The sequence below is a fragment of the Dendropsophus ebraccatus genome, chromosome 2, assembly GCF_027789765.1.
Source record: "Dendropsophus ebraccatus isolate aDenEbr1 chromosome 2, aDenEbr1.pat, whole genome shotgun sequence".
NCBI lineage: Eukaryota > Metazoa > Chordata > Amphibia > Anura > Hylidae > Dendropsophus > Dendropsophus ebraccatus.
The window spans coordinates 203,110,384-203,121,129 of record NC_091455.1 but is presented as its reverse complement, the minus strand read 5'-3'; positions in this window follow the sequence as shown (position 1 = coordinate 203,121,129).

Here is a 10,746-nt window from a genome sequence, read left to right as displayed (position 1 = left end):
GGGGAAGGAGGATGAAGGGGGGAGTAGTATGATGATATGGGTAAGGTGGTCTCTGAGGCTAACAGTATTATTGAGTGTCTGAAGCTGGCAGTATTAGGCCGTCTGAGGCCTATACTATTTGGGGGTCTCTAACACTTGGCTCCCCATATGTCACCACCATTAAGACTGGCACTTATACATGCTCCTCTGCAGCCGCCGCTCTCCGCTCAAAGAAGTATCATGTTACTTTTTCGAGCGGAGAGCGGCGGCTGCGGAGGAGCGCACGCTCTCCCATAGATGGGCTATGGGACAGTGAGACAGGCGGGATCCTGCGGCGGAGAGTTCCACCGCGGAATTCCACCTGTTTTACTCAGTGTGAACATACCCTTAGTGTATGCACTTCTGTTATTTAGTTCTGTATGCACTGTTGGTATGTAGTTATATATGCAATGCTGGTATATAGTTGTGTTTGCGGGGGAAGGGGCGCAGTTTCAATTTTCGCCTCAGGCAGCATAGAACCTAGAATCGGCCCTGGGTATATCTACTATAATACTGCTCCTATACACAAAAATATAACTACTATAATACTGCCCCTATATACAAGAATATAACTACAATAATATTGCTCCTATGTACAAGAATATAACTACTATATTATCCAGACTTATGCTGCTTGGGGGCGACCTTCGCCGGCGGTGCTGGCCGGGTTCTGGTGTGGTGTTTTTGGGTCTGGTCCTGTGGCATGGGGGTCGCAGGGCCGTCCCATGGCCCCCGTTCCCTGGCTGTGCACGCCTGCGGGGTTGGTGGCCACTGACTGGCACGGTGTGGACTTAGTGTAGGGACCCATGTGTATCAGATACCGGCACGAGGTACATGGGGCAGTATGGCTTGATCAATTCATACACAAAATTCTGATGTGTTTTTTATTTAGCCTAGCGGCACTAGTATCAGCCATAGGTGTGAGGTGCAGCACTCTGTTTCTTCCCTGAACCATAACTACTATAATACTGCTCCTATATACAAGACTGAATCTACTATAATACTGCTCCTATATACAAAAATATAACCGCTGTAATATTGCTCCTATATTCAAGAATATAACTACTATAATACTGCCCCTATATACAAGAATATAACTACTATAATACTGCTCCTATATACAAGAATATAACTACTATAATACTGCTCCTATATTCAAGAATATAACTACTATAATACTGCTCCTATATACAAGAATATAACTGCTATAATACGGCTCCTATATACAAGAATATAACTACTATAATACTGCCCCCTATATACAAGAATATAACTACTATAATACTGCCCCTATATACAAGAATATAACCACTATAATACTGCCCCCTATATACAAGAATATAACTACTACAATACTGCTCCTATATACAAGAATATAACTACTATAATACTGCCTCCTATATACAAGAATATAACTGCTATAATACGGCTCCTATATACAAGAATATAACTACTATAATACTGCTCCTATATACAAGAATATAACTACTATAATACTGCCCCCTATATACAAGAATATAACTACTATAATACTGCCCCCTATATACAAGAATATAACTACTATAATACTGCCCCCTATATATGATATGAGGTATAATCAGTAGGTGGGGGCGGGTGGAGTTTGCTATGTATATCAAGCGCTTGTCACAGTCTCTTTAGATAGTAAAGACTGTTCATCTTATGACCTGAGTCGTTCTCTCCCTGATAGGACGGTAGTATGTAGTATGTTACGGTTGCTATCACAGTCACTTGTGTCCGGTTCTTGTTGCTTGTTATTACAGTCATTTCCATCACATCCTATTATTATATTTATAATGTAAATGCAGAGTTATATGATGATTATTATATTATTATTCACTGTTCTCCAATTAGAGGTGGACACTATATATAGGATGAGATGCGATCAGTTTTGGTTGATCCTGTACCTAGTGATTTGTGCTGTCCCTGTGGTTGGGCTCGGTCAGACCTACCCGGCTGCTGCAGGTTATTTTACAACCAAAGTCTTTTCTATATTTAATCATCAGGTTTCTTCATGTGCTGAAAATGTTTATTCCAAACCCGACCAAACCGGCCAGGGAGGACGAGATAGACGAAGACTGAGCCGCCTGCACCTTGTGGTTTATGGCATCAAATGCAACGTCTGTTCCTGGCAGGAGGGGGGGCAGCACCTTCTAATAATGGACTCAGCACAACCAGTATATATAGTACAAACCCACAGCGTCATGAGAATAAAAGTCATCAACACTGAGTCCTTGTAAGATATTTATGGCGAACTACATGGGAGGTGTCAGCCAGAAATATATGTATACCTGCAGAGAGGCAGCACATAGTATAAACAGTATACAGCAACACAGTATACAGATACAAACATAGTATACACACACACAAATACACACACACACTATACAGATATAAACACAGTATACACAAACACATTATACAGAGACACAGTGTACAGATCTAAACCAAAATGTAGAAGGGCTGAAGGAGAAGTGATCCAGAATGAAGAAGGGCTGGAGGAGAAGGGATCCAGAATGAAGAAGGGCTGGAAGAGAAGGAATCCAGAATGAAGAAGGGCTGGAGGAGAAGAGATCCAGAGTGTAGAAGGGCTGAAGGAGAAGGGATCCAGAATGAAGAAGGGCTGGAAGAGAAGGAACCCAGAATGAAGAATAACTGAAGGAGAAGGGATCCAGAGTGTAGAAGGGCTGAAGGAGAAGGGATCCAGAATGAAGAAGGGCTGGAGGAGAAGGGATCCAGAATGAAGAAGGGCTGGAGGAGAAGGGATCCAGAATGTAGAAGGGCTGGAGGGAAAGGGATCCAGAATGTAGAAGGGCTGGAGGAGAAGGGATCTAGAATGTAGAGGGGCTGGAGGAGAAGGAATCCAGAATGTAGAAGGGCTCTAGAATGTATAGGAGCTAGATTAAAAAGGAATAAGAATTTTAAAAGCTGGAGGAGAAAGGATTCACAGTATAGAAAGGCTTGAGGAGAAAGGACCCAGAATTTAGAAGAACTGGAGAAAAGGGATCCAAAGTGTAAAAGAACTGGGGGAGAAGGAATCCAGGATATAGAAGGGTTGGAGAAGAAAAGATCTAATATGTAGAAAAGCTGAAAGAGAAGGGATCTAAAAAGGCATCTAGAATATAGAAAGACTAGAGGAGAACCGTTCAAAAATGTATAAGAAGAGAAGAGAAGGGATATTGAATGTACATGGGTTAGAGGAGAAAGGATCCATAATGTAGAAGAGCTAGAGAAGAAAGCATCCAGAATGTTGAAGGGCTGGAGGAGAAGGGATCTAGAATGTAGCAGGTCTCGAGAAGAAAGGATCTAGAATGTAGTAGAGAGAAAAGATCTAAAATGAAGAGAGAGAAAAGATCTAAAATGTAGGAGAACGGGAAGAGAAAATATCTAAAATGTAGAAGAGCTGGAGGAGAAGGGATCCAGAGCTGTTAGGCACCCAACTGCCTTAGGGAGGGTGCATTCTGACTGCATACGGCCCCCTTTCACCACCTCCAGTATATATTTGCCACCGCCTGAAAGGGTTAATATGGTCGGGCATTCCAGCCTCAGACTCTCCTCCCCCCGGGATCGTTTGCCCCATAGTTGCCGTTCCCGCTTTTTGTGGCCAATCAGAAGGATAGAGGGGCGGGCGCAGCTCCTTACCTATAGCTCCGAGGTTCCGGTCCCGCGCAGTTCAAGGACGCTCCCCTTGGTGTTGTTTCCCCTCCCTCCCCTTGCTGTCTGTGAGAAGTTAATCTTGTTGAAAAAAAAAAAAAATTTTTACTTTATACACTTTTTTGCTGATGTCTATTCCATATCAAACATGTTACCAGGTTGGATCTTTTAAGTCACAGCTGGCGGAGTTGATTGGTGGTAGCTGACCGAATGCGCACGGTGGGAGTCCGCCGTCGGTGCACCGGTAGCAATAGTTATGCAAGTTGGCACGAAGTGCCCTGTTGGTAAAAGTTATCAATGTTTTTTTCAATAAATCAGCTGTGGCCGATCTCCACCCAGCAAAAAGTAAAAGCAGAGTGTTTGTGGTTATTTCAGGCGGTGGGGGATGATGGTTGATGATCGATGTTTGGTCTAGCACCTGTGTGCAGTCATAGAAGGGTGGTGGAGAAAGGATTCACAATGAAGAAGAACATGAGAAGAAAATATCTAGAATGTAGCAGGTCTCGAGAAGAAAGGATCTAGAATATAGAAGAATGGGAAGAGAAAATGTAGAAGAACTAAAGGAAAAGGGATCAAGAGCATAGAAGGATGGAGGAGAAAGGATTCACAATGAAGATAAACTGGAAAAGAAAGGATGTAGAATGTAGAAGAACTGGAGGAAAAGAGATCTAGAGTGTAAAAGAACTGGGGAAGCCAAGATCCAGAATGTAGAGGGGTTGGAGAGTAAAGGACCTAGAATGTAGAAGGGCTGGAGCAGAAGGGATCTAGAATGTAGAAGGACTGGAGAAGAAAGGATCTAGAATGAAGATGAACTGGAGAATGGATCCAGAGTGCAGAAAGACAGAAAAAGAAGGGCTGGGGAAGAAAGGATCTTGAGGAGAAGGGCTTCAGAAGAAGGGTTCCAGGAAGATAGCAATCTAGGCAATAGAGGATCTAGAGAAGGAGAGATCCAGTATATGGGATGGAAAATCAGTGTTTAGGGGAGCTGGTGCAGGGGAGGGGAGCAACGTTTTAGGGGAGGTGACCTGAATCTAGTGCTGTAGTTTCTGATCACATAGGAAAGCTCTGGCGGGATCGGTCTCATTCACATAGAATAAGCTTGCTACTCTTCTCCAGAAACAACATCCCAGATAACTTCAAGGCTGATATTCTTGGGGTGTTGTCTCCATTTTCTCCAAATAACCATAAAATTGACCTTATGATCTACGTTGAAGAGTGAAGACCAGGATGGGCCCCGCACCATGTAATAAATAGGAGATGTCTCCATGGGGCCAATGTTGTACCATTTACAAGACCTCTTAGTAGAAGTAGAAGCTTGGTCTACCCCCTCTCCCCCCCCCCCTTCCATATCCAAGATTCAGATGATTGTGACGCCCCCGCGGATCACTTTCTGGCAATAATCTTCTCCCTACAGATGGTCATGCGCGGCTCCTTACAAGATGTCGTCCTCAGTGAGCGATGAACGTGACACCATGAGCTGCGGATATCTGTTGACTAACAGGACGATTTCGAGCGAACAGCCGTGGTCTCACCCGCGTCTCCTCAATGCCGCCATTCATCGGCCACGCTTCATTGATTAATCCCTGGCATCTTCCCCTTATGAAGTGACTCCAAAAACATCTTGTAAAAATCAAATATTGGGGACTGTTTGTGGGGCGGCCGGGCACAGCGTGTGCTGGATCCAGGGGTCTGGGCTTATTACAGGACGCCATTAACCTGCCCAGAACTGCTGCCTCTGTGTGTGTGAGCCGCAGCCCCTCCGTCTTGTGGTCAAAGTCACAAACTGGCGCACGTTGGGGACAGCAGGGCCGCACAATGGCTGCATTGAAGCCGTCTGTTTCTCTCTGTGGTTTGCCTGGAATGTGCCTACTATGTATTGCTTTCAATTGACAAGGGTGGCGGTGGTGCTGGCCGGGGGGCAGATCTCAGAATAACCCCCACAAGAAGTCCCGGAGCTTTGTTATTCTATGTAATGACAGTGTAGGAGTTATCGCTCCCGGCCCCTCTGCCCACAGAGACCAACAAACCCGGAGAGAAAATAGCCTGATGGCAGCAAGATGGAGGGACGGACAGTAATTGCTTCAAGATGAAGGACCGCGCTCTGGAGTCCACAGGAATGTTGTGGGGACGGGGTATATATATATATCAGGAGAGTCACCGCAGGCCCTAACAATTCATATACAGATGGATGATGGGGCCACATGGTATACGGCTGCTGCACCCAGTCATCTCCATCACAAGAGTCTGTTCCTCCAAGACGTCTCCTCAACATCCAGATCCCCCGGGTGTAAAAGTAACATTAACCCTGAGAATCACTAAGGAAATAAAACGTTCTCCAACTTATAGGTCAATGACATCTGTTTGCTGTCAGTGAATGAAAATACCCAGACACAATGCTCTGTGAGCTCTACAGCCTGAACTGACACATTCTACATAGCTAGTCCTGCCCTCAGCTGAGAAGTGATACAATTGTATCCAGTGTAGACAATGCTCTGTGAGCTCTACAGCCTGGACTCCAGACTGATACATTGTACATAGCTAGTCCTGCTCTCAGCTGTCTCCAGTGTAAACAATGCTCTGTGAGCTCTACAGCCTGGACTCCACACTGATACATTGTACATAGCTAGTCCTGCTCTCAGCTGTATCCAGTGTAAACAATGCTCTGTGAGCTCTACAGCCTGGACTCCACACTGATACATTGTGCATAGCTAGTCCTGCTCTTAGCTGTATCCAGTGTAGACAATGCTCTGTGAGCTCTACAATCTGGACTCCAAACTGATACATTGTACATAGCTAGTCCTGCTCTCAGCTGTATCCAGTGTAGACAATGCTCTGTGAGCTCTACAACCTGGACTACAATCTGATACATTGTACATAGCTAGTCCTACTCTCAGCTGTATCCAGTGTAGACAATGCTCTGTGAGCTCTACAGCCTGGACTAATACATTGTACATAGCTAGTCCTGCTGAGAAGTGATAGAATTGTATCCAGTGTAGACAATGCTCTGTGAGCTAAACAGACTGATGCAGTATGGCAAACTAGAAGAGAGGATAGCTGTTGGATGCTGCATGATGCTTTTGCTCCCTGGACATCCCCTTTAAGCCTGATTTCCCTCAGACCAGTAGCAGACGGTGTTGCGCTGCTCCATCCCTTTCTATTCTCTCATCTCCCCGGGTGCAGTTTGTTCTCAGTTATAGAAACACGTCGGGAGATGAGAGTTTCCCAGCTGATGGATGGATCCTGTATAATGTACCGGAGTCTATAGAGCGTTTATGATGCTGGTTATTGGCGGTTTATTGGTCGGCCCGCTGTTCTCGGTGATCTGTCACGCTCGGCACCGCTCGCTCCTGACAGTCAGCTCTCCTCCGGGGCTCGTATCTTCTTCTCTGCAGCGGGTTATGAGCGTCTGTTCTGCACTTGATACATAAGTGCTCTGCGCTGGGATTCGTCTCGGCTTCAATGACCGCCATCATTCTTCGTAATATTTCACTATAATGTGGTATAATGTGCGAGCAGTAAACTTCCCCGCCACGCGCTTTACTCACAGATATGGCGGCACTCACGTCGCTATTACCTGCAGGGAGGGCCTTAGTTGGCTCCACTCTGGGATTCATTGCTACTAGTGCAGTAGTGTCAGTATTATTTCAGCAACATATGTCAGTATTATATGACACTATATCTCAGCATTATTTTAGTACTGTATGTCGGTATTATAAGAGACTATATGTCAGTATTATTTCAGTACCGTATGTCTGTATTATAAGAGACTATTAGGGGGGGGTTAATCAAAGGTGTAAAATTTAGACTGCCCACAGCAACCAATCACAGCTCCTCTTTCATTTTACCAGAGCTGAAAGCTGAGCTGTGATTGGTTGCTGTGGGCAGTTTGCACCAGTCTTAAATTTACACCCTTTGATAAATCTGGGCCTATATGTCAGTATTATTTCAGTACCGTACGTCGGTATTATAAGAGACTGTATGTCAGTATTATTTCAGCACCGTATGTCGGTAATGTATGAGACTATATGTCAGTATTATTTTAGCACCATATGTCGGTATTATATGACACTATATGTCAGTATTATTTCAGCACCGTATGTCAGTATTATAAGAGACTATATGTCAGTATTATTTCAGCACCGTGTGTCAGTATTATATGAGACCATATGTCAGTATTATTTCAGTACCGTATGTCGGTATTATATGTGACTATATGTCAGTATTATTTCAGTAGCGTATCACAGTATTATATGAGACTATATGTCAGTATTATATCAGTACAATATGTCGGTATTATATGAGACTATTGTCAGTATTATTTCAGCACCGTGTGTCAGTATTATATGAGACTATATGTCAGTATTATTTCAGCACCGTGTGTCAGTATTATATGAGACTATATATCAGTATTATTTCAGCACCGTGTGTCAGTATTATAAGAGACTATATGTCAGTATTATTTCAGCACCGTGTGTCAGTATTATATGAGACCATATGTCAGTATTATTTCAGTACCGTATGTCGGTATTATATGTGACTATATGCAGGGCCGGCTCCAGCTTTTTGTGGGCCCTCGGGCGACAGAGCCTCGGCGGGCCCCTTTGAGGAGCAAATCATGGAGAAACAGGTGAGGAAAGATTTGCAGCAAAAGAAACATGCGGCTGCTGCATATCTTTCTCCTCCTGTATCTCCTGATCTCTCCTGCATGCAGCTCCTGCTGTGTGTGTGTGTGTGTGTGTGTGTATATATATACATGCGCGCACACACACAGAGCAGGAGCTGTATACAGGAGAACTAGCAGCACCAGCATGATATATATATATATATATATATATATATATATATATATATATATATAAAAATAAACATGGTGAGACCCCTAGTTCTCCTATATACAGGTCCTGCAGTGATATACAGTGTGTATATATATATATATATATATATACATACACACTGAACATCACTGCAGGACCTGTATATAGGAGAACTAGGGGTCTCACCATGTTTATATGATAGAGACAGAGAGAGATAGAAGATAGATAGATAGATAGATAGATAGATAGATAGATAGATAGATAGGAGATAGATAGATAGATAGATAGATAGATAGATAGATAGATAGATAGATAGATAGGAGATAGATAGATAGATAGATAGATAGATAGATAGATAGATAGATAGATAGATAGATAGGAGATAGATAGATAGGAGATAGATAGATAGGAGATAGATAGATAGATAGGAGATAGATAGATAGATAGATAGATAGGAGATAGATACATAGATACAGATATCTAGTTGTTTTGTGTATAGAGGTCCTGCTGTAACATATATATATCCTGCTGTAATAGATATATATATATATATATATATATATATATATATATATATATTACAGCAGGACCTCTATACACAAAACTAGAAACCAGCACATACAGAACACTTAGTTTGCAGAGCCTACCGTGCTGCCCTCTATCAGGTCAGGTGTCCGATCACATGACCCGTGACATCATCAAAGGTCCTACACACTCAAAGGTCCTTTCCTACTCGGCTGTAGGGAAGATTTGTGAAGGAAGACAGGTGCCCGGGGGCCCCAGTATGTATCGGCGTGGCCCCTAACTGTCACATGCGGCCTCTAGGGGCCCAGTCCCCTTTGTTACTACACTTTTTTTTCTTTTTTACTAACAAAAAAATGTAGTAACAAACGGGAGTGGGCCCCTAGAGGAGCTGTGGGCCCCGGCATTTGCCCTAGTTAGCCGGGTGCTGACGCCGGCCCTGACTATATGTCAGTATTATTTCAGTAGCGTATCACAGTATTATATGAGACTATATGTCAGTATTATATCAGTACAATATGTCGGTATTATATGAGACTATATGTCAGTATTATTTCAGTACTGTATGTCGGTATTAAATGAGAGTATATGTCAGTATTATTTCAGCACTGTATGTCGGTATTATATGAGACTATATGTCAGCATTATTTCAGCACCATATGTTGGTATTATATGAGACTATATGTCAGTATTATTTCAGCACCATATGTTGGTATTATATGAGACTATATGTCAGTATTATTTCAGCACCGTATGTCGGTATTACATGAGACTATATGTCAGTATTATTTCAGCACCATATGTCAGTATTATATGAGACTATATATAAATATTATTTCAACACTGTATGTTGGCATTAAGTGAGACTATATATAAGTATTATTTCACACTGTATGTTGGCATTACATGATACTTACATAATACACATTAGTATTAGTTTGGCACTGTATGTCAGTATTATCTGCATTTGTAGAATCAAATTAAGTGCTGAATAAAGGCATTGTTTCACTACATACAGTAACATATAAATTTAGCTCTGTGCAAGGACACTGTGTGAGTACTTTATGTAGGAATCCTGGTGTTACACTGTTGTCCTAGGGCTGTATATGGGTACCCTATGGTGGTAGTCTATGGCAGCATTATTCTCAGTACTCTATGGTGGTAGTCTATGGCAGCATTATTCTCAGTACTCTATGGTGGTAGTGTATGGCAGCATTATTCTCAGTACCCTATGGTGGTAGTCTATGGCAGCATTATTCTCAATACTCTATGGTGGTAGTGTATGGCAGCATTATTCTCAGTACCCTAGGGTGGTATTGTATGGCAGCATTATTCTCAGTACTCTATGTGGTGCTGTATGGCAGCATTATTCTCAGTACTCTATGGTTGTATTTTATGACAGCATTATTCTCGGTACTCTATGATGTTAGTGTATGGCAGCATTATTCTCAGTACCCTAGGGTGGTATTGTATGGCAGCATTATTCTCAGTACTCTATGTGGTGCTGTATGGCAGCATTATTCTCAGTACTCTAAGGTGGTAGTGTATGGCAGCACTATTCTCAGTACCCTATGGTGGTACTGTATGGCAGCATTATTCTCAGTACTCTATGGTTGTATTTTATGACAGCATTATTCTCGGTACTCTATGGTGTTAGTGTATGGCAGCATTATTCTCAGTACTGTATGGCAGCATTATTCTTAGCATCCTATAGTAGTAG